The 24,694-nt window shown below is 37.3% G+C and overlaps 1 protein-coding gene across 1 annotated transcript in view; it reads left to right on the top strand.

Moving 5' to 3' along the window:
- The window catches only part of ROCK2 (Rho associated coiled-coil containing protein kinase 2), a 164,631-nt gene that overhangs the window by 58,346 nt on the left and 81,591 nt on the right, over positions 1-24,694 (top strand). The gene's annotated exons all lie outside the window — the stretch shown is intronic.

The raw sequence follows: 24,694 nt of genomic DNA on the forward strand, positions 1-24,694 counted from the left end.
TTTATTTAGAATGTTCAGATTAAAAACATCTGCTTAAGGAACTGAGATTTATTTAGATGTATAAGAAATCTAACAGATAAATTTTAATAACTGAAATTAAATCTGAAATTTATTTTCGCAGGCCAAAGTGGTACCAATTGGAATTATAGTAAATGTTGACAATAACTATTACCTTTATATTATTGGCTTAGGAACTCTTCCTAATCTCGTATTCCTGTTTTCATCACCTGAGTATATGAAACTCCTCCTCTATTATTGTCCTTATAGTTAAATTAGAGTCAAATTCTCTTCTTCACACTACAGTGTTTACCCCTCTTGATGGAGCACTAAGAAAAGTAGTGATCATTGTAAGTCAGCATGGATTTTATTAAGAACAAGTCATGATAGACTTTTTTTTTCCTTTCATTGCTTCTTTCTTTGGGTTTTTTGTTTCTTTTTGTTCTTTTTTGAGACAGGGTCTTGCATTGTCACTGAGGCTGGAGTGCAGTGGCACAATCTTGGCTCTCTGCAGTCTTGACTTCTCAAGCTCAAGCAGTCCTCCTACCTCAGCCCTCCAAGAAGCTGGGACTACAGGCATGTGCCACACACCCGGCTCATTTTTTGTATTTTATGGAGAGATGGGGTTTCACCATGTTGCCGAGGCTGATCTTGAATTTCTGGACTCAAGGGATCTACCTGCTCGGCCTCCCAGAGTGCTGGGAGTACACGCATGAGACGCCTCACTGGGCCTTTCTTTGATGGGTTTATTGGACTCGTAGATCAGGGTAGTACAATGTATGTCCATAAGAAGAAGAATATTCTTCTGAAGAAGTCTGACACACTTGAGGATAATATGATGAAATGTCATGGTAATAATTGTATGGGTAGGCAAGCTTTATAACTAATGTACTAGTTTTATTCCAAGGAGGCTAGTGAAAGCATGGATGGTACATGGGACAGAGACCTCCAAGAAAGGTTTCAGGGTCCCTCTTCTCCTATTAAACATTTTTTTTTTTTTTGAGACAGAGTTTCACTCTTGTTGCCCAGGCTGGAGTGCAATGGCGCGATCTCGGCTCACTGTAACCTCCACCCCCCGCGTTCAAGCAATTCTCCTGCCTCAGTCTTCGAGTAGTTGGGATTACAGGCATACACCACCACACCTGGCCAATTTTGTATTTTTAGTAGAGACGGGGTTTCTCCATGTTGGTCAGTCTGGTCTTGAACTCCTGACCTCAGGTGATCCGCCTGCCTCGGCCTCCCAAAATGCTGGGATTACAGGCGTGAGCCACTGCGCCCGGCCTCCTATTAAACATTTTAATGACTTGTTTGGGAGCGATGGTAGCATGTTGAATAATTTTGCAAATGAGTTAAACCTGAAGTATAATGAGGATGATTTTAGGTGATGAGCCAAAATTCAGAAATCATCAGTGGGAAAGATCATTGGCCAGATAGAAGTGAAATTGAACCAGAATATAGTACTTGGATGTGAAGAACACAGGGAATAGTTGCTTAACAGTACTGTCTGAATTAAAGAACCATTTTCCTTGAATTGTAACCAGGCAAGAGTCATTAATGATCAGACTACCTAAAGTAGTAAAGAAATTTGGGGCTGCTTTAATATAATTTCTAAATTGATAGAAATTGATGGACCATACCTGTAATATTTTATTTATTCTAGATGCCCTGTTGGCCTGTTTTTTTCTTTTTTTAAAGACTTTAGTTTTTTTAAGAGCACTTTCAGGTTCATAGTAAAATAGAGAGGAAGGTATAGAGATGTCCCGTATACCCCTTGCCCCAACATATGCATAGACACTTCCATTGTCAGCATCCCTCATTAGAGTACATTTGTTACAACTGATGCTTACATTGACACATTATAATCACCCATTGTCATAGTTTACGTTAGGGCTTGCTCATGGTGGTGTACATCCTATAGGTTTGGCCAAGTGTACAATGATATATGCCCATCATTATACTATTATACATAGTATTTTCATTGCCCCAAAAATCCTCTGTGCTGTGCCTATTCATCTCCCAGCCCCAAGTCTCTGGCAGTCACTCTTTTTACTGTTTTCATAGTTTTGCCTTTTCCAGAATGTCATGTAATTGGAATCATACAGTATGCAACCTTTTCAGATTGTCATCTTTCACTGAGTAATACACATTTAAGGTTTCTCCATGTCTTTTCATGATCCTTTAGCTTATTACTTTTTACTAAACAATATCCTGTTGTCTGGCTATACCAAAGTTTATCCATTCACCTACTGAAGGACCTATTGGTTGCCTCCAGGTTTTGACAATTATGAGTAAAGCACTATAGACATCCATATGCAGGTTTTTGTGTAGACATAAATTTTCAGTTCATTTGGTTAAATACCAAGGATCTTGATTGCTGGATCATAGGATAAGAGTGTATTTGGCTTTCTAAAAAACTGCCAAACTGTCTTCTAAAGTGGTTGTACCACTTTGCATTCCTACCAGCAATGAATGAGGATTCTTCTTATTTCACATCCTCCCTGGCATTTGGTCTTGTCGCTGTTATAACTGACAAAAAACAAGTGTTTTGGTTATTTGATTAGGTGTTTAACGGTATCTCCTTATTAATTTGACATTTCCCTGATGACATATGATGTGGAACATCTTTTCATATACTTATTTGCCATCTGTATATCTTTTTCTTTTTTTCTTTTCTTTCTTTTCTTTTTTTTGAGGCGGAGTCTCTGTCGCCAGGCTGGAGTGCAATGGCGCTATCTAGGCTTACTGCAACCTCCACCTCCTGAGTTCAAGCGATTCTTCCTGCCTCAGCCTCCCAAGTAGCTGGGATTACAGGCACTTGCCAGTATGCCCAGCTATTTTTTGTATTTTTAGTAGAGACAGGGTTTCGCCATGTTGGCCAGGCTGGTCTCCAACTCCTGACTTCAGGCGATCTGCCCACCTTGGCCTCTAAAGTGCTGGAATTATAGGCGTGAGCCACCACGCCTAGCCTGTATATCTTCTTTGATGAAGTGTCTGTTCAGGTCTTTGGCCCATTTTTTGATTGGGTTGTTTATTTTTTTTATTGTTGAGTTTTGAGAGTTCTTTGTATAACAAATTCTTTTGGATAATAGACCTTTATCAAGTGTGTGTTTTTCAAATATTTTCCCCCGGTCTTTGGTTTTTCTTCTCATCCTCTTGACATTGTCTTTTGAGTAGTAGACAATTTGAATTTTAGTGAAGTTCAGGTTATCAGTTATTTCTTTCTTGGGTTATGTCTTTGGTGCTGTATCTAAAAAACCGTTGCTCTAATCAAGATAATTTAGGTTTTCTCCTATGCTATCCTCTAGAAGATATAAGGTCTAGTCTTGATTCTTTTTTTTTTTTTTGCATGTAGATGTTCAGTTATTCCAGCAACATTTGTTCAATCCATCGTATTGCCTCTGCTCCTTTGTCAAAGATCAGTTGACTATATTTATGTGTGTCTATTTCTGGGCTCTCTATTCTGTTTCATTGATCTATTTGTCTTTTCTTTCACCAATATCACATTGTCTTGATTACTGTAGCTTTATAGTAAGTCTAGAGGTTGGATAGTTTCATCCCTCCCATTTTGTTCTTCCTTACTTATTTTTAATTATTATTTTTTGAGATGGCATCTTCCTCTGTTGCGCAGGCTGGAGTGCAGAGGTGTGATCCTGGCTCACTGCAACCTCTGCCTCCTGGGCCCAGGTGATCTTGCCGCCCCAGCCTCTCGAGTAGCTGGTACTACAAGCGCGTGCCACCACTCCTGGCTAATTTTTGTATTTTTAGTAAAGATGAGGTTTTGCTATGCTGCCCAGGCTGGTCTCAAATTTCTGGGCTCAAGCGATCTACCTGCCTTGGCTTTCCAAAGTGCTAGGATTACAGGTGTGAGCCACTGCACCTGACTGTTCTTTAATATTTTGTTGGCTATTCCGGGTCTTTTGCTTCTCCATATAAACTTTAGAATCAGTTTGTCAATATCCGTGAAATAACTTACTGGGATTTTTTTTGTGATTGGATTGAAAATATAGACCAACTTGGTCTATATTTGAAGAACCGGTATCTTGACAACATTGAGTCTTCATATCCAAGAACATGGACTATCTCTCCATTTGCTTAGTTCTTTGATTTCTGTCATCGGAGTTTTGTAGTTTTCCTCATATAGATCTTATACATATTTAGTTAGATTTATGCCTATTTTATTTTTTTAGGTGCTTTAATGTAAATGGTACTGTGTTTTTAATTTCAAATTCCACTTTTTCATTGCTCATATACAGGAATTTGATTTCATATACATTGCTCATATACAGAATTTAATTTCAAATTCCACTTTTTCATTGCTCATATACAGGAATTTAATTTCATATATATTGCTCATATACAGAATTTAATTTCAAATTCCACTATTTCATTGCTCATCTACAGGAAAGCAATGAACTTTTGTGTATTAACCTTCTGTCTTGCAACTTGGTATAATGACTTGTTCCAGGAAATTTTCGAATCCTCTACATAGATGATCACATAGATCCTTCCCAATCTGTATACGCTTTACTTCCTTTTCCTGTGTTATTGCATTACCTCGGACTTTCAGTACAGTGATGGAAAGGATTGGTGAGAGGAAATGTCCTTGCTTTTGTTCTTGATCTTAGTGGGAAAGCTAGTTTCTTACCAGTAAATATGAAGTGAGCTGTAGATTTTTTATAGATATTCAAGTTGAAGTTCCTCTATTCTTCATGTACTGAGGGTTTTTTTTTTTTTTAATCATGAGCGGGTGTTGGATTTGTCAGATGCTTTTTCTGCATCTATCATATGATCATCTATTTTTCTTTTTTAGCCTGTTGGTGTGATGGATTACAATAATTGATTTTGAAATGTTGAAGCAGTATTGTATACCTGTAATAAATCCCACTTGGTTGTGGCGTATAATTCTTTTACACTACATAATACATTGTTGGATTTGATTGGCTAATATTTTGCTGAGGATTTTTGCATCTGTGTTCATTAGAGATAATGGTTTGTAGTTTTCTTGTAATATCTTTGTCAAGTTTTTTGCTGACCTTGGAGAATGATTCTGGAAATATTCCCTCTACATCTGTCCTCTAAAATACATTATAGATAATTTCTTCCTTTAATAGTTGGTACATTTCACCACTGAATCCATCTGGACCTCATGCTTTCTGTTTTGGAAGGTTAATAACTATTGATTTAATTTATTTAATAACAGTAAGTCTGTTTCTTGTATGAGTTTTGGCATATTATGTCTTTGAAGGAATTGGTCCATTTCATCTAAATTATTAAATTTGTGGGCATAGAGTTATCATTCATTCATTCATTGAGACAAGTTCTTGCTCTGTTGCCCAGGCTGGAGTGCAGTAGTGTAATCTCAGCTCACTGCAACCTCCACCTCCTGGGCTCGAGTGATCCTCCCACCCCAGCCTCCTAGTAGCTGAGACTACAGGTGTGCACCACCATGAATGGCTCAAATTTTTTTTTTTTTTTTTTTTTCTGTAGAGATGGGGTTTCACCATGTTGCCCAGGCTGGTCTAGAACTCCTGAACTCAGGTGATCCGCCCGCCTCAGCCTCCCAAAGTGCTGGGATTTCAGGCATGAGTCACTGCACCCGGACCCTATTATCCTTATTAATGTCTGTGGAATCCTTAGTGGTTTTCCCTCCTTCATTTCTGATATTGGCAGTTTTTATTCTCTCTCTTGTAGCCAACCTGGCTAGAGCCTTAAAAATATTATTGGTCTTTACAAAGAACCAGCTTTTAGTTTCATTGATTTTTCTGTATTAATTTCTTGTTTTCTGTTCCTTGGTTTCTGCTCTAATTTTTATTATTTATTTTCTTTTGCTTACTTGGAATTTAATTTGTTTCTTCTGTTTCTAGTCTCCTAAGTTGGAAACTCAGATTATTGATTTTAGATATATGCATTAAGCACTGCTTTCACTGTATCCCACCAATTTTGAAAAGTTTTGTTTTTATTTTCATTTGTTTCAAAATATATTTTAATTTCTCATGAGATTCCTTCTTTGACCCAAGAGTTATTTGGAATTATGTTGTTTAATCTCCACATATTTTGGGATTTTCTAGTTATCTTTCTGTTACCAATTTCTGGTTTAAATCCATAGTGATCTGAGAATAGACACAGTATGATTTCTATTTGAAGTTTGTTATGGTGTGTTTCGTGGCCCAGAATGTGATTTATCTTGGTGAACGTTCCATGAGAGTTTGAGAAAAATGTGTATTCTGCTGTTGTTGGATAAAGTAGTCTATAGATGTCAGTTATATCCAGTTGATTGATGGTATTGTTGAGTTCCACTATATTCTTAACTGGTTTTCTGCCTGCTGGATCTGTCCGTTTCTGATAGAGCAGTGTCAAAGTCTCCAATTATGATAGTGAATTTATCTCTTTCTTCTTGCTGTTCTATCAGCTTTTGCCTCATGTAATTTGACACTCTGTTGATAGATATATAACACATTGATGATTGTTATGTCTTCTTGGAGAATTGATCCTTTTATCAGTATGTAATGCCCTTTTTTATCCCTGGTAATTTTCCTTGCTTTGAAATTTGCTCGTCTGAAATTAATATAGCTACTTCTGCTTTCTTTTGATTATTGTTATGGTATATTTTTTTCCATCCGTCTACTTTTCATCTATATGTGTCTTTATATTTAATGTGAGTTTCTTATAGAAAAAATACAGTTGGGTCTTTTTTCTTGATTCACTCAATCTCTGTTTTTAAATTGGTCCATTTAGACTTCTGACATTCAAAGTGATTGTTGATATAGCTGAATTAATATTACCATATTTGTTGTTGTTTTCTTTTGTTGCCTATATTCTTGTTCCTATTTTTGTCTTCCATTCTTTTTCTGTCTTTTGTGGTTTTAACTGATCATTTAATGTGATTTCATTTTCTCTCCTTTCTTAGCAGATTGTTTATACTTTTTTTTTTTTGCTTTTTATAGTGTTTGTCTACTTTTTTCCTTTTTTTTATTGTTTGCCCTAGAGTTTTAAATATTTATTTACATTTCTGAGAAAATTAAAAATAAAACCACCGGCTGGGCACGGTGGCTAATGCCTATAATCCCAGCACTTTGAGAGGCCAAGGCGGGTGGATCACCTGAGGTCAGGAATTCGAGACCAGCCTGGCGAACATGGCAAAACCCCGTCTCTACTAAAAATGCAAAAAATTAGCCAGGCGTGGCGGCAGTCACCTGTAATCCCAGCTACTTGGGAGGCTGAGGTGGGAGAATCGCTTGAACCCAGGAGGCGGAGGTTGCAGTGAGCCAAGATCATGCCATTGCAGTCCAGGCTGGGCGACGGAGTGAGACTCTGTCTTAAGAAACCAAAATAAAATAAAACTACCTTTACAATCCAGCAATTCCACTAGTAGGTATATATCTAAAGGAAGTGAAATCATTATTTAGTAGAGGTATCTGCATTCTCATGTTCATTGCAGCATTATTCATAAGAGCCAAGATATGGAATCAACCTAAGTGCCTAACAATGGATAAAGAAAGATAATATGGTATGTATAAACAATGGAATACTATTTAGCCTTACAAAAGGAAGAAATCCTGTCATTTGGAACAACATAGATAATTGATGGTTGGAGGATCTTGTATTAAGTGAAATTAGCCCAGGCACAGAAAGAATACCACATGATATCACTTATATGTGGAATCCAGAAAAGCTGAGTTCATGGAAGTAGAGAATAGAATGGTGGTTACCAGCAGCTAGGGAGATCTTTGTCAAAGGATACAAAATTTCAGTTAGATGGGAGGAATAAGTTAAAGAGATTTATGGTACAACATAGTGACTGTAGTTAATAATGTATTTTCAAAAAATCTCTAAGAGAATAGATTTTAACTGTTCTCAACACAAAAAATTAGAAGTATGTGCAGTAATGCTTATATGTTAATTAGCTGGTTTTAGCCATTCTACAGCATATACGTACTTCAAAACAACATGTTGAACACCATAAATATATGCAGTTTTTGTCACTTAAAAAATAAAATTTTTGTGAAAGGAACTTTAAATGCTAAATGAGGAATCCTGTCTGTAAATCATGCTCTATGATTCCATAAGACATTCTGGAAAAAGACAACTTTGGAAGCTGTAAAGATTAGTGCTTGCTACCCAGAGGAAAAGAAGTCATACGAAAAAGATATTTGCACACACGTTTATAGCAGCACCATTCACAATTGCAAAATCTTGGGACCAACCCAAATGTCCATCAGTCAACGAGTGGATAAAGAAATTGTGCTATGTATATATGATGGAATACTACTCAGCCATAAAAAGGAATGAATTAACGGCATTCATAGTGACCTGGATGAAATTGGAGACTATTACTCGAAGTGAAGTAACTCAGGAATGCAAAACCAAACATCGTATGTTCTCACTGATATGTGGGAGCTAAACTATGAGTACGCAAAGGCATAAGAATGATACAATGGACTTTGGGGACTTGGGGGGAATGATGGGAGGGGTGCGAGGGATAAAAGACTACAAATAGGGTGCAATGTATACTGCTTGGGGGATGGGTGTACCAAAATCTCACACATCACCATCAAAGAGCTTACTCATGTAACTAAACACCACCTGTACCCCAATAACCTATAACCTATGGGGGAAAAAAGGATTGGTGGTTGCCAGAAGGTTGTGAAGGGGTGAATGGGTGGAGCACAGGGGATTTGTGGGAAAGTGAACCTATTCTGTCTGTTACCATATTGGTGGATGCATAACATTTTGTCTGCTAAGGCATAGAATTGTGTAGCACAAACAGTGAACCCTAATGTGAACTCTGGACTTAGTTAATAGTAATGTATGAATATTGCTTTGTCAGTTGTAACAAATGTACCACACTAATGCATTCCTCTAATATTAACATATTAGAGGAAACTGAAAAAGAGAAGGGGACAGGGAGTATATAGTAAATTTTTGTACCCTATTCGGTTTTTCTGTAAACCTAAAACTGTTCTAAAAAATAAAGTCTATTAATAAAAACATGAAAAAATAAATATACTCACAGTTTATCCAAGTCCCCTTTCAAATCACAGCATACCACTTCACAGGGGGTGTAAAATACCTTATAATAACAAAATAATCCTAATTCCTTCCTCCTGTTACGTCTATCATTGCTGTTATTCATTTTGTGCATATATATGTATACATATACACACACCAGTACACATACAGACAAGCATACGTTACTGAATATATTGTTGCTGTTATTATTTTGAACAAATTTATTTGTTAGATAGTTAAGAACATGAAAATAACAGTTTTTGTTTTACTTTCACTTATTTCCTCTATTTCTATTTTTGCAAGAAACATCATTGGAATTACAGGGTTTGCATTGACTCTAGGTTGTTTTGGGTAATGGTCATTTTAACAATACTAAGTCTTCCAGTCTATTAACAAGGGACTGGGTTCCATTTACTTATGTCTTCTTTAATTCCTTTTAGCAATGTTTTGTAGTTTTTATTAGATGTCTCTTTTGATTAAGTTAATTCCTGAATGATCTTTTTGATGTTATTGTAAATGGAATTGTTTTTGTAATTTTCATTTTAGATTGTTTATTTTTAGTGTATAGAAATATAATCGACTTTTGAGTGTTGACTTTATATGCTGCAGTTTTGCCTAACTTATTCTAATACATTTTTTGGGAGGTGGAATCTTTAGGATTGTCTACATAAAAGATCATAAATCATTTATGGACAAAGATAGTTTTATTTATTTTTTATTATCTAATTTCTCTGGCTAGAACTTCCAGTGCTATGTTGACTAGAAGTGGCACAAGCCTTTTCTTGTTCTTTATCTTAGCGGAAAAACTTTTAGACTTTCACTATTGAGTATGATATTCACGTGAGTGTTTCACATATGTAGTTTGTTACGTTGAGGTGGTTTTCTTTTACTCCTGGTTTGTTCAGTGTTTTCTTTTTGTAAATCATGAAAGAGTGTTGAGGCAGGGCACGGTGGCTCACGCCTATAATCCCAGCACTTTGGGACGCTGAGGTGGGCGGATCACCTGAGGTCAGGAGTTCGTGACCAGCCAGGTCAACGTGGCGAAACCCTGTCTCTTCTGAAAATACAAAAATTAGCCGAGTGTGGTGGCAGGCACCTGTAATCCCAGCTACTAGGGAGGTTGAGGCAGGAGAATGTGTTGAATCCGGGAGGTGGAGGTTGCAGTGAGCTGAGATTGCACCACTGTACTCCAGCCTGGGTGACAGAGCAAGACTTTGTCTCAAAAAAAAAAAAAAAAGAGTGTTGAATTTTGTGAAATGTGTTTTCTCCCTCAATTAAAATGATTATGTGTTGCTTCCCTTTATTCTGTTAATGTGGTTTAATACAGTGATTGATTTGCACATGTTTTACCATCCTTGGATTCTAGGAATAAATCATACTTGGTCATGATGTGGAAACCTTTTAATATACTGCTGATTTCAGTTTGCTAGTAATTTGTTGAGAATCTTTCTATTAATTTTCAGAAGTGAAACTGGTTGGTAGTTGTTTTCTCATACAGTCACCTGCCCTTACCTGTAGGTTTGCTTTCTACAGTTTCAGTTGCCTGCAGTCAACCAAGGTCTGAAACTATTACATACAATAAGGTATTTTGAAAGAGAGAGAGAGACCATATTCATATAGCTTCTATTAAAGTATATTGTTATAATTCTTCTTCTTCTTCTTCTTCTTCTCATTTTTTTTGACATGAAGTCTCGCTGTTGTCCCCCAGGCTGGAGTGCAATGGCACAATCTCGGCTCACTGCAACCTCTGCCTCCCGGGTTCAAGCGATTCTTCTGCCTCAGCCTCCCGAATAGCTGGGATTACAGGTGCCTGCCACCACGCCCGGCTAATTTTTGTATTTTTAGTAGAGGTGGGGATTCACCATGTTGGCCAGGCTGGTCTTGAACTCCTGACCTCAGGGGATCCGCCCGCCTCGGCCTCCCAAAGTGCTGGGATTACAGGCATGAGCCACCGCTCCCGGCCTGTTCTTATTATTCTTAATTTTTACTGTTGCTTAGTTTATAAATTGAACTTTATCATAGATATGTATGTGTAGGAAAAAACATAATATATATAGGATTCAGTACTCTCCATGGTTTCAGGTAACCACTGGGGTCTTGGAATGTATTTCCTAAGGATAAGAGGGGACTACTGTGATGTCTTTATCTGTCCTTGGTATCAGGGTAATGCTGGCCTCATAGAATGAGTTAGGAGGTGTTCCTTCCTCTTCAGTTTTTTAGAGAAGTATGAGAATGATTGATGTTATTGAAATATTTGGTAGAACTCACCAGTGAAGCCATTAGGTAAAGAGCTTTTCTGTGTCAGGAAAGTTTTGGTTACTGAATCAATCTCTTTACTAATTGTAGGTCTATTTATATTTTCTGGTTTTTTGTGTGAGTTAGTCTTGGTAGATTTTGTGTTTCTAGGAATTTGTCTGTTTTATCTAAGTTATTCTACTTGTTAACATAAAATTGGTCAGAGTACTCTCTTAATCATTTTAATTTTCGTAAAGTGGGTAGTAATGTCCCCACTTTTATTTCTGATTTTAATAATTTGAGTATTCTCTGTTTTTTTTATTAGTCCATCTAGCCAGAGATTTGTGACTCTTTTGGATTGTTTCAAAGAACCAGCTTTTGGTTTCATTGATTTTGTTGTTGTTGTTGTTGTTGTTGTTGTTGTGTTCTCTGTTTTATCTTTGCTCTAATCTTTATTATTTCCTTGCTTCTGATGGCTTTGGGTTTAGTTTGTTTTTCTCTTTCTAGTTTCTTCAATTGTAAAGTTTAGTTTTTAATTTCAGATCATTCTCGTTTTTTTAATGTAAGCATTTATAGCTATAAATTTCTCCCATATACTACTATTGCTGTATTCCGTAAGTTTTTTGTTGTGTTGTTTTCATTTGTCTCTGGAGTATTTTCTAATTTCCCTTCTGATTTCTTACATGATTCGTTGGTTATTTGTGTGTTGTTTAATTTCCATGTTTTTGTGGATTTTCTCATTGTAGTTATTTTATCGATTTCTTTTTTTTTTTTTTTTTTGAGACAGAGTCTCGCTCTGTCACCCAGGTTAGAGTGCAGTGGCGCGACCTCGGCTCACTGCCAGCTCCACCTCCTGGGTTCATGCCATTCTCCTGCCTCAGCCTCCTGTCTTTTATTGATTTCTGACTTCATCCCATTGTGGTTGGAAAATATACTTTGTATATCTATCTTTTTAAATCTTTTGAGACTTAATCTGTGGCCTGACATATGATCTGTCTTGGAAAATGTCCCATGTGCACTTGAGAATATTATATATGTTATTATGTGTTCTGTATATATCCCTGAGATCTAGTTAGTTTATTGTGTTAAGTCCTCTGTTTCTTTACTGTATTTCCATACTCCATTCTATTAATGATAATAGAGAATTAAAGTCTCCACCTATTATTATAGAGCTGTCTATTTCTCCCTCAGTTCTGTTTTTGCTTCATATATTTTGATGGTCTGTTACTAGGTGTATAAATGTTTGTAATTGCTGTGTCTTCTTACTGTATTGAAACTTTTATTAAGATACAATGTCCTTCTTTGTTTCCTGTAACCTTTATTGATTTAAAGTCTATTTGGTCTGATATTAGTATAGCCACTTCTGCTCTCTTTTGGTTACTATTTCCATCCTTCCACTGTCAATCAGTTTGTGTCTTTGGATCTAAAGTGATTATCTTATGGACAATGCATAGATGGATCTTTGTTTTAATTCATTCTGCCAATCTCTGTCTTTTGATTGGAGAGTTTAATTCACTTACATTGAATGTCATTACTGGGAAGAAGAATTTATTTCTGTTATTTTGCTATTTGTTTTCTATATGTTGTAAAGCTTTTTTTTGACCCTTATTTCCTGCATTTCTCTTGGCTTTTGTGTTCAGTTCATTTTATTATAGTGGTATGTTTACATTCTTTCTCAATTCCTTTTGTATGTATTCTGTTTTCTTTGTAGATACCATAGGCATTACATTTAACATCCTAAACTTATAAAAATTCAGATGTCAAGTTATACCAGCTTAGCTTCAAGAATATACAGTAACTTTGCTCTTTTTTTTTTTTTTTTTTTTTTGAGACAGAGTCTTGCTCTGTCGCCCAGGCTGGAGTGCAGTGGCACCATCTCGGCTCACTGTAACCTCCGTCTCCCGTGTTCAAGTGATTTCCCTGCCTCAGCCTCCTGAGTAGCTGGGATTACAGGTGCCCATCACCGTGCCTGGCTAATTTTGGTATTTTTAGTAGAGACCATGTTGGCCAGGCTGGTCTCAAACTCCTGACCTCAAATGAGCCACCTGCCTCGGCCTCCCAAAGTGCTAGGGTTATAGGCATGAACCACTGCAGCTGGCCAGCTCTGCTTCTTTAACAGCTCTGCCCTCACCCTTTCCAGTTGCTGTCACAGAATTACCTCCTTATTGATTATGTGTCCCAAACCATAAACTAATCACTTTAAATGCATCAATTTTTTATATAGAACAAAATGGGTTTATGAACCAAAGTTTCAATAATACTAGCTTTTAGATTAATAATTTAAAAATATGTATTGGCCTTTTAAATCGAGTAGAAAGCAAAAAGTGCAATTACAAACCATTATTACAGTAATACTGGACTTTATAATTGTGTGCGTATTTACCTTTATTGAGATTTTTATTTCTTCACATGACTTCAACTTACTGTTTGAACAGTGGGTTTTCATTTCACCCTGTAGGACTTCATTGATCATTTCTTGCAGGTCAGGTCTACTGGTAACAAGCTCCCTTAATTTTTGTTTATCTGTTAATGTCTTAACTTTCCTGTCAGTTTAGGGAAAACATAACAACCAAAAAACCCAGTCAAACAATAACAAAGCTTCGTCACTTTCCAAGGCAGTCCTTTCCTCAGATCTACTCCAAATGAACCTTTCAATTCTACTTTTTTTTTTTTTTTTTTTTTTTGAGATGGAGTCTCGTTCTGTCTCCCAGGCTGGAGTGCAGTGGTGTGATCTCTGCTCACTGCAAGCTCCGCCTCTCTGGTTCACGCCATTCTCCTGCCTCAGCCTCCTGAGTAGCTGGGACTACAGGTGCCCACCACCACACCTGGCTGATTTTTTGTATTTTTAGTAGAGACGGGGTTTCACCGTGTTAGCCAGGATGGTCTCGATCTCCTGACCTCGTGATCCGCCCGCCTCTGCCTCCCAAAGTGCCGGGATTACAGGCGTGAGCCACCGTGCCCAGCCTCGAACCTTTCAGTCCTTTCAACCTCAGATGGCATTGTTTCAAGTCCCCAGAGCACCATACCCCTTGAGTATATCCTATCAATATGCCCTTTAAAACAGGGCAACAGGTTTCTGGTTCCACAAATAAGGAGCTTGGAAATCACCATCCATCCTAACAACAAATAAAATGCTGAAGAGACTGAAAAACCAACAGTGCTTCTTGAATCCAAAAGACAGGTGAGGACACCAAACAAACCACTGACCCCAAACTAGAGAGACAAACAAATAGCCATGGCTATAAGATCCAGGATTCATAAGCAGAAATTGCCACGAGAACCAGTGCTGAGGTAGGAAAACCTGAGCTGTAACTGACAAATTGCTGGGGGCTAAGTGGTGGTCAAGTCAGACAATTAAAAACTTGCAGGGGACCCAGTTATAGGTGAGCCCCCACACCTTTACAGATTTTATATCCAAGAACTCAACCAGAGTCTCACAGTAAATATTGGAGAAAAGTCTCCTCATGCTTCCAGGAAGATTAAAGGGAAAGGAACATTTTGAAATATGCCACAGCATTTGCTTCTTAACAAGGCCTGCCCTCTAGATTTAACCAGAGCATGATGGAACTTGGGGAAAGTTAATACACAACTCCAGCCCACACTAGCCATCCTATGACTCAGAAACACATTTGAAGTTCACAGTATAGAGGCACAGGGATTCACTGAGACCTAATCATAAGACTAGAACACTGCCCGCAAGATTGTAGAACCTAAGACTGTAGGAAACATTGCCTCTCTCTACACCTTATATTACTAAAGACCTATTTACAGAAGTTCCTTTTACTCAATGCATCATGTCCCGCTATCAAGGAAAAATTAGAAAGCATACTAAAAGGCAGGAAAAAAATTTTTGAAGCGACAGTAAGCATTAGAAGCAAACATGGTAGGAAAGCTAAAATTATCAAACCAGCAATTTAAAAGAACTTTGATTAATATGCTAATGGATAAAATAGCATGCATGAATAGAGTGGTGATGTGAGTAGAGAGACAGAAATCCTAAGGAACAACTGAAAATAAATTCTAGAGATCAAAAACACTTTTAACAGAAATGAAAAGTGCCTTTGGTAGACGTATTGCTAGACTGAACAAGGTTGATAAAATATCTCTTTAGTTTCAGGATATATCAATAGGTAAACCCAAAACTGAAAGCATGTAGAGGGAAGACTGAAAAAATCAGAACAGAATTATCACAGAACCATGGAACCACTAGAAAAGGTGTGAAATATGTGTAATGGGAATACAAGAAGAAGAAAAAAACAACAGAAGAAACATTTGAAATAATAGTGAAAATTTTACCCAAATTAATGTCAGACACCAAACCACAGATCCAGAAAGCTCAAAGAACACAAAGCAGAATAAATGTCTTAAACGTTACATATAGGAATATCATTTTCAAACTGTAGAAAACCAAGCATAAGAAAAAGCCTGAAAGCCAAGAGAAGAAAAAGCCAAACAAACCACACTTTACCTATACAGGAACAAAGATAAGAATTTTATCTGACTTCTCCTCAGAAACCATGCAAGCAAAAAGAGAGTGGAATAAAATATTTAAAGTATTGAGAATAAAAAAGAAAGCAAAATTACCAATCTAGAATTCTGCACTTTAGGAAATTATCCTTCAAAAGTGATGGGGTGGCTGGGTGCAGTGGCTCATACGTGTAATCCTGGCACTTTGGGAGGCCAAGGTGGAAGGATTGCTTGAGGCCAGGAGTTTGAGACCAGCCTGGGCAACATAGTGAGACCCCATCTCTACAAGAAAATTAAAAATAATTAGCCGTATGTGGTGGCATGTGCCTGTAGTCCCAGCTACTCTGGAGGCTGAAGTGGCAGGATTGCTTGAGCCTGGGAGGTCAAGGCTCCTGTGAGCCATGACCATACCACTTCACTCCAGCCTGGGTGACAGAGCAAGACCCCATCTCAATGAAAAAGCACACAAACACAAATGATGGGAAGAGAGAGGATTCTGAAAAGAGAGGGGAGTAACAAGCAAGAGGAATCTCTTTCGTTACCTGGACAACAATCACACTGGCAGAATATGTCGTATATCCGAAGAAACAGGAAAATATATATAGGCCATTCAAAGAAAACAAAAATAAAAGAAACTGTCCTTGAAAAAGACCTGAAGGCCAAGGCCGATCCATTCAAAAAAGGTTTTTTTTTTTTTTTTTTTTTTTTTTTTGAGATGGAGTCTTGCTCTGTCACCCACGCTGCAGTGCAATCATGCAGTCTTGGCTCACTGCAACCTCCACCTCCCAGTTCAAGAGAGTCTCGTGCCTCAGCCTCCCGAGTAGCTAGGATTACAGGCGCCTGTCACCACACCTGGCTAGTTTTTGTGTTTTTAGTAGAGATGGGGTTTTGCCATGTTGGCCAGGCTGGTCTCAAACTCCTGATCTCAGGTGATCCGCCTGCCTCAGCCTCCCAAAGTGCTGATATTACAGGCATGAGCCACCACTCCTGGCCCAAACAAAGACTTTAAAACAACTATCCAAAAGATGCTCAAAGAACTAAAGGAAGATATAGAGAAAGTCACGAAAGTGATGTGTGACCAATATGAAAATATCAGTAAAGAGACAGAAAACCTAAAAAGAAACCAAAAAATTTCTAGAGCTGAAAAGTACAATAACTGAAATAAAAAACACTAGAAGGGGTCAAAGGGGCAGATTTGAGCAGACAGAAGAATCAGCAAACTTGTATATAGGAAAATGAAGATTACTGAGTCTGAGGAACAAAGAAAACATTGAAAAGTGAACAGTGAAAAGTGAACAGAGAAAAGTGAACAGTGAAAAGTGAACAGATTGAAAAGTGAACAGAGTCTAAGGGGTATGAGTAGGACACATTCAAATAGAACAAAATATGTACTGTGGGAATAACAGAAGAAGAAAGAGACAGAATATTTGAATGGGTGTAAACTCCCAAATTTTGATGAAAGCCGTGAATATCCAAGAAAGTCAACAAAATCCAACTAAAATGAACTTGAACTCAAGGAAATCTACAATGAGAAATCTTACGGTCACACTTGAAAATTACAAAGAGAGAATTTGAAAGCAGCAAAAGAGAAGTGATTTGTCACATATAAAGAATCTTCAATAGATTATGAATAGATTTCTCATCAAATATTTCAGAGGCCAGGAGACAGTGGGCCAATATATTCAAAGGGCTGATAGAAAAAAATGTCATCTGTGAATCCAGACACACATACACACACACACACACAGACACAGCAAAACTGTTAAATGCACACACACACACACACACACACACACACACACACACACACACACACACACACACACACACACACACACACACACACACACACACACGAAAAAAACACACACACACACAGTAAAACTCATATCCGGAGGGCTGACCTTAAGAAGCGAATGCTGTGGCATATTTCAAAATATTCCTTTCCCTTTAACCCTCTTGGAAGTGTGAGGGGATTTTTCTCCAATATTTACTGTGAGACTCTGGTTGAGCTCTTGGATATAAAATCTGTAAAGGTGTGGGGGCTCACCTATAACTGGGTCCCTTTCAAAGTTTTTAATTTTCTGACTTGACCACCGCTTAGCCCCCAGCAATTTGTCAGTTACAGCTCAGGTTTCCTACCTCAGCACTGGTTCCTGTGGCAATTTCTGCTTGTGAATCTTGCATCTTGTAGCCATGGCTCCCTTTATTTGTTTGTCTCTCTAGTTTGGGGTCAGTGGTTTGCTTGGTGTCCTCACCTGTCTTTTGGATCCTGGAAGCACTGTTGGTTTTTCAGTCTCTTCAGCATTTTATTTGTTGTTAGGATGGATGGTGATTTCCAAGCTCCTTATTTGTGGAACCAGAAACCTGTTGCCCTGTCTTAAAAGGCATATTGGGGCCAGGCGCGGTGGCTCACACCTGTAATCCCAGCATTTTGGGAGGCCGAGGCGGGCAGATCTCCTGAGGCCAGGAGTTTGAGACCATCCTGGCTAACATGGTGAAACCCCATCTCTGCTAAAAATATAAAAAATTAGCCGGGCTTAGTGGCGTGCACCTGTAGTCCCAACGAGCCGAGATCGTGCCACTGCACTCCAGCCTGGGTGACAGGGTGAGACTCCGTCCCCAAAAATAAGAAAAAAAAGCATATTGATAGTATATACTCAAGGGGTATGGTGCTCAGGGGACTTGAAACAATGCTGTCTGAGGTTGAAAGAATTGAAAGGTTCATTTGGAGTACATTTGAGGAGAGGACTGCCTCAGAAACCAGTGAAGCTTTGTTATTGTTCAGGGTTTTTGTTGTTGTTTGGGTTTTTTTGTTTTTGTTTTTGTTTCTTTTTTTTTTTTTTTGGTATGTGAAAATGGTGAAGCTTTGGCTTTTAGAATTTTGGTACTGTGGTCGGGAGAGTGGGAGATTAGATGACATGACAGTTGAGTTATAGAAGAGCCTAAAGATAGGGAAAATATATAGTAGTTGAATCCTAGCTCTTCCATTTTCTAACTCAGAGATCATGGTGACCACAGGCATGAGTCTTTCTGAGTTCCCACCTGTAAAATAGAGATAATTATACCTGTCTTATGGGAGTCATTATGGGGGATTAAGGGAATTAGTAATAAAAATAGGCCTGGTCAAAGTGCTTCCTAAGGGTTAATTGTATTATTGCCTATTGGTATATAGATTCATGCTGTAAATATTTTAAACAGATGCATTGTTTCTGCATACCTGTGTAGTTATGGAAGAGATACAGAATTTGGAGTTGAAATTTGGAAGGAATATGACAGACCTTAACTTACCATGTCTTAATGGCAGGATATTCACTGTACTGTGTTAATTTGATCATTACAATTTAATATGTTAAAGGAGAGAGAAGAAAAAGGAAGATGTATAAATAGAGAAGGCTTTTATTTTTGTTTTTATCATTAATTTTTCATCTCAAAATTTGTTTTGGCTACAAAATATGCAGAAACAAAGTCTTAATTTTTAGAAATGAAAAATATTTTAACATTCCATTAATCTGATGACCTGACCCAAGAGTTTATAGCATGTTTGTTTTGGCTTTAATTCTTGGTTCTGTTTTACTTTATGTAGAGATTCTTTAAAATAAGGATAAGATTGCAAAGTAGAAGTGCAGGTGCTTCTTTCATAGCCTTTTAAAGTTGATTCGTATACAGTAAATAAATTACTATGGCGGATATGTGTGGACTGTTCCACATTTGGCACATCTTTATGAGTATGTTTTTCTAGACATTTGAAGAAAGTTTTATAATAGTTGGTGCAAATTTGTCCTTTTATGTGAAATACTTTTTCATTTCAAGTTAAAAATGCATTACCACAGAGGATCTGCCAATTTCTACAGATCGAATTCTCACTGTACAAGTGACTTTAGTATGTCACAGTAGGTATTGCACAGTAGTCATGCACAGCATTATGGTGTTTTGGTAAATGATAGACTGCATATATGTCAGTGGTCCCAAAAGACTATAATGGAGCTGAAAAATTCCTTTTACCTAGTAATGTCAGCTGTCTTAAGGTCATAGCCATCTTAATGCCGTAGTTCCAACAATTACTCATGCAACTCAATAGTGAAAAAACAAACAAGCCCAACAAACCACCATGGACATATTTCTGAAAAAAGTGACACCTCAAGAAGTACCTCAGGCAGGTCCTTCAGGAGGGATTCCAGGAGAAGGCATTGTTATCATAGGAAATGCCAGCTCCATTCATGTTATTTTGCCTGAAAACCTGTTAGTGGGACAAGATGTAGAGGTGGAAGACAGTGGTATTTATGATCCTGACCCTTTGTAGGCCTATGGTAGTGGGCATGCATGTTTTAGTTTTCAATAAGAAAGCTTTAAAAATCTAAAAATAGAAAAAGGACCACAGGTGTGTACCACCATACATGGCTAGTTTTGAATTTTTTTTTTGTAGAAACAGGGTCCCCCAGTGTTGCCCAGACTTGTCTCTAACTCCTGGCCTCAAGCAGTCCTACTGCTTTGGCCTCCTAAATTGCTGGTGTGAGTAATCCTGCAATCCCACTGTGTAATCCCCCTGCTTACTTCTTATTCCTAAGAAAAATGTTAAGTGACATTAAATTTTTTCCTGGTCGCTGTTTTATTTAAAACTATGGAATTTAATATATGAATGCATTCTCATTCACAAAGGTCTAAATTGCTTAGAATTAGGTGGAAGAACATGTTAAAACCTCCATTTATCATGTTTCTTTCTCCCTATTACCATTTTCAAACATAAAGGTAACCACCCTTTTTGTATCCTTTCACTGCTTGGTGATTTACAGATATTTGGAGACTGTTGCAAAACTAATGTTGAATTATTTTCAGTGGGTATTTATATTTTCTCCTAATCATTTTCATTCTAGGAAAGTTTAAAACTTTTCCCTATTCAGTTATGAAAATTTCCCTTGAAATTAAGAATTATGTATATGATGAATACGTTCACAGTAGAATAATGAGAAAACAAGCCAACATTATACTTTTAAAATTCACCTGTAGTGTTAGAATTGAGAGAGAACTACTGTTATTAATTTGATATCTAGATTTCCAACTTGCCCATTTCTAAAGATACATGTAATATATTTAAGTCTTAAAGGATCATTATATACATAGTTTTGTAATTTGTGTTTTTTAATGCAGTAATAAATGGTAGCATACACTCTTTTAGCAGTTGTAACATGCCAGGCAGACTTTTAATCTATTTGTATTTAGTAACCCAGGTCTTCACAACAGTCCTTTCAGGTAAGTATTATTACTATTATGCCCATTGTACAGATGGGAAAATTAAACTCAGGTAGTTAGGATAAATAACCTACCGAAGTTCACATAGCTGCTAAGTGGTTGAAATGAGATTTGAATTTAGGCAGAGGATTCCAGAGAGTGTTCTCTTTGATATATGGTCATAACCATCTTTCCATGTCAATAAGTATAGACTTCACCTGTACTTTTATTGGCTGTATAGTATTTCACTTTCATCTCACTCAAACTCTTAGTAATATTCACATCTCTTTATTTCTTGAAAGGATTTTTTCTTTACAGGCTCTTCCTTCTAAGTTTCCTTCATGATTCATTCTCTACCTGACTTCTAAATTTGTAGTTTCCAATGGCCAGGCTTTTTGTTTCTTTTATTTGTCTTCTTAAGGTAAGCTCATGCATTCCTGTGACTTTAAATACAGTTTATATAATGGCAAGGTCCAAATTTATAGTTACTGCTCAGAACTTTCTACTTTGCTCCGCAACTCATATCCACAGTGGCTTATTTGACATCTTCATGAAGACGTGTCATAGATCTCTAAAATGTGTGAAATCAGAATGTTTGATTCCCTCTCTAACTTTGTTCTTCCTCCACAAATCTGTTCCTTCTCTTTCTGATCGTAGTAAATGGCTCTTGCATCAACCTAGTTGTTCAAGTCAAAAAATTAGGAGTCATCACTGATTACTCTTTTTTCTGTCAACCCTTATAGTTAATTTTTCAGTAAGTCCTGTTTCTGCTTTCATAATATTTCTCCAGTCCATCCACTTTTACTGTCATCACCTTCATCAAGCCACTCCATCATTATCCAGTTATGTATGAATACCTGCTTTGCATTCTATTTCCACTTCTGCTAACAGTGTTTCACCATCGTTACTATTAATCTTAGGTTGTGAAGTGCTGATGAAGACAGTGTTAGGACTCTGCTTATTACATCTATAAATTCACACTATCCAAGCTCAGTTAGACTGACATTACTATTTAGCAGACCATCTTCCTCCTGCTTGAAATACCCTTGTGTTCTCATGTATTACTCCTATCCCCATTCCTGGTTTGTGTGTAGTGGAATTAACAGTGGAGCTTTTTAGCATACATGTTTTGTTTTCATCTTTTTTATTTATTTCCCCACCTCCTTATATTGAGTTAGATAAAAAATGGGAATTCTACATCTGATCTGACTAATATAAACTGCTGTCAAGGTGACCTTATAAAATATATTTATGTATTATCTCTGCTGTATATTTAATGGATCTTTTTCCAACTGAATGAACTATGAAATCTTCATCCTGGCCTTCCAGGCTGCCTTTTAAGGTGTTGGCCAATTAAAAAAAAAAAAACTTTAACTCTTATCTTCCACTGAGCTATTCATTGTAGGCAGGCTTCTCATTTCAGAGCATGCTCTTTGTGTTTTTGTGTGTGTGTGTGTGTGTGCCTTGTGCTATAGTTTATATATATACTTTGATTTCTTTTTTTTTTTAATAATGTAAAACTTTGGATGCAGGAACTGTGTCTTTCAAGTACTTTTGGCATTTACATCAGGGATTCATAGCTGTTCTACATAGTTCACTCGTATCTGGAAAGATTATCTTATTTAGTCAGGAACACAGTTTTGGAGGAATATCTGTAGAGCAGCAGGAAGAAAAGGAGAACCCTTACTGTAGGCATTTGTCAGTTCAACCCAGACATTGGTAACTAATGTGTGTGTGTGCAACCAGATCATATCTGGAGTTAGATTTTTCTTGTCTTTCAGTATGCTGTATAGCACAGAAACTTGAATGTAGAAAGTTTGCATTGAAGAACTGACTGTGATCCTTCCTGATCACTGGGCTTATTGCTTCCTGGGCATCCACTGGCTTTTAATTTAGTTTTAAGCCAAGCTTTTAAAGTAGAACCAACCAGGAGGCAAGGATGTTGGGGACATGATTTTCCAATGCTACTCATGTAAACTCAACTTTTTAATTCCTTCTTTGGAATAAAACAGGCTCTTCACTGTTTACAGGGTTATTTTTAAGTGGCAAAAATTATCTGTCTTTCAACATGTTTTTGTAATTCCTGTATCCCCCATTCAATCTTGGCTGCCACAAACAGAAAATGTGAGGACATTTTTTTCGTGTATCTATGGTAGAAACAGTAACTGCTCCAGGTCTGTCAAGTAGATTCATTGGATCTTCTTATAAAAATAATATATTTTTGATAATAAAAATAAATTTGAAAATTTCAAATGAGGTGTTTTACTTAGAATGATGTTCAAAAGTTTTTGTCCATAAGTGTTTGAGGAGGTCCATTTTAGGATTTTCCAAGTGTATTAGTCTGTTTTCACGCTGCTAATAAAGACATACCCGAGACTGGGCAATTTACAAAAGAAAGAAATTTATTGGACTTACAGTTCCACGTGGCTGGGGAGGCTTCACAATCATGGCAGAAGGCAAGGAGCAGCAAGTCACATCTTACATGGATGGCAGCAGGCAAAGAGAGCTTGTGCAGGAAAACTCCCCCTTATAATAACCATTAGATCTCATGAGACTTAGTACTTATTATCATGAGAACAGCACAGGAAAGACCTGCCCTCATGATTCAGTTACCTCCCACTGGGTCCCTCCCACAACACATAGGAATTCAAGATGAGATTTGTTTGGGGACACAGCCACACCATATCACCAAGTATGTCTCTGGCTACACTTAGGAATGTCTCATCTACTTAAGTTTTTTTTTAAGCTCTACATATTAGCTTCAGAAAGTACAAATAAAAATAAGAATAAAAATTACCAAAGATTTTATCAGTTATGTTATAACCCCTGTTAACTTTTTGACCATTATTTATTTTTTTGTTTTTTGTTTTTTTTCATATGTATAGCCAGTTAGATGGTGTTTTTACACTCATCCACTTTTAAAATTAAAAACAAGGGATATAGCAATCTTTTCTATACAAAGAGAAACACTGTAATAGGAGCAACGTTTTTATCCTTTAGGTACTCATAGACTAGTGATGGGAAATTCATGTCATACTACATAACAGAATGAGCTAAATTCCATTTGTCTGTGGTGGAGTCAGCTAACATTCTCATTGAGGATATTCTGTGTGCTGAATATTTATAGCCATTATCTCATTTTATCTATGCAATAACTCTATGATATGTAGATGAAGCCACTGAAATTTAGAGATTAGGTAAATTGGCCACATAGTTCATAAACAGCTAGGAGTTTGCCCAGGTTTGTTGACATTTAAATCCATGCTTGCTATTTCTTTCTTTATTTATTTAAGACAGAGTCTTGCTCTGTCGCCCAGGCTGGAATGCAATGGCGCGATCTTGGCTCACTGCAACCTCTGTCTCCCGGGTTCAGGTGATTCTGCTGCCTCAGCTTCCTGAGTAGCTGGGATTACAGGCACCTGCCGCCACGCCTGCCTAATTTGTGTATTTTTAGTAAAGACAGGGTTTCACCATGTTGGTCAGGCTGGTCTCGAACTGCTGACCTCATGATCCACCCGCCTCAGCCTCCCAAAGTGTTGGGATTACAGGCTTGAGCCACCACGCCCGGCAAATCCATGGTTTTAAACATTACTCTGTGTGGTGTGATAATGAACAGTCACTGTATCTGACTGTTCATCTGTCTGTCCATCTGTATTGAATAAAGAAGGAGTTGAAGAATAAAGGGAAATCTACAGAGATGCTGAGGAAAATAATAATAAAATAACTTGGAAAGAGACATCCTCAAAGGATAATCAGT

The sequence above is a fragment of the Pongo abelii genome, chromosome 12 (assembly GCF_028885655.2).
Source record: "Pongo abelii isolate AG06213 chromosome 12, NHGRI_mPonAbe1-v2.0_pri, whole genome shotgun sequence".
In the NCBI taxonomy this organism is placed as follows: domain Eukaryota; kingdom Metazoa; phylum Chordata; class Mammalia; order Primates; family Hominidae; genus Pongo; species Pongo abelii.